This window comes from Myotis davidii, unplaced genomic scaffold (genome assembly GCF_000327345.1).
Source record: "Myotis davidii unplaced genomic scaffold, ASM32734v1 scaffold323, whole genome shotgun sequence".
NCBI classification, from domain to species: Eukaryota; Metazoa; Chordata; class Mammalia; order Chiroptera; family Vespertilionidae; genus Myotis; species Myotis davidii.
The window spans coordinates 4,804,116-4,804,491 of record NW_006295491.1 but is presented as its reverse complement, the minus strand read 5'-3'; positions in this window follow the sequence as shown (position 1 = coordinate 4,804,491).

Sequence of the window (376 nt, the reverse complement as noted above, 5' to 3'; positions counted from 1 at the left end):
GGGCGGAGCACAGGCGGCAGGCAGGAGCGAGGGGAGTCCCGGGGCTGGCGCCCGGGCACGCGAGGAGGCGGCAGCTCAGCCTGCGCTGCCAAATGATTCATTATTAAAGGAATGGACGTGCCTGTTTTACTAAGTTTTTACCTCCTTTACGGAGAGCCCATTTTACTCTGGATCTCAGCTTCTGGCAAAATCTAGGTTAGAACCGTGCAGGGACAGCCGCTGCGATCGCTTGCTTGCCCGCGCCCAGCAACCCTGCCCAGAGGCGGCCCAACGGGCACCTAGTCTGCCCGCAGCCCACCTCTGCGTGGACCCAGCCTTCACCAGGGTCGCCCCTGAGCTCCCCAGTTCCCTTCCCATTGCTGTCAGTGCAGTGACT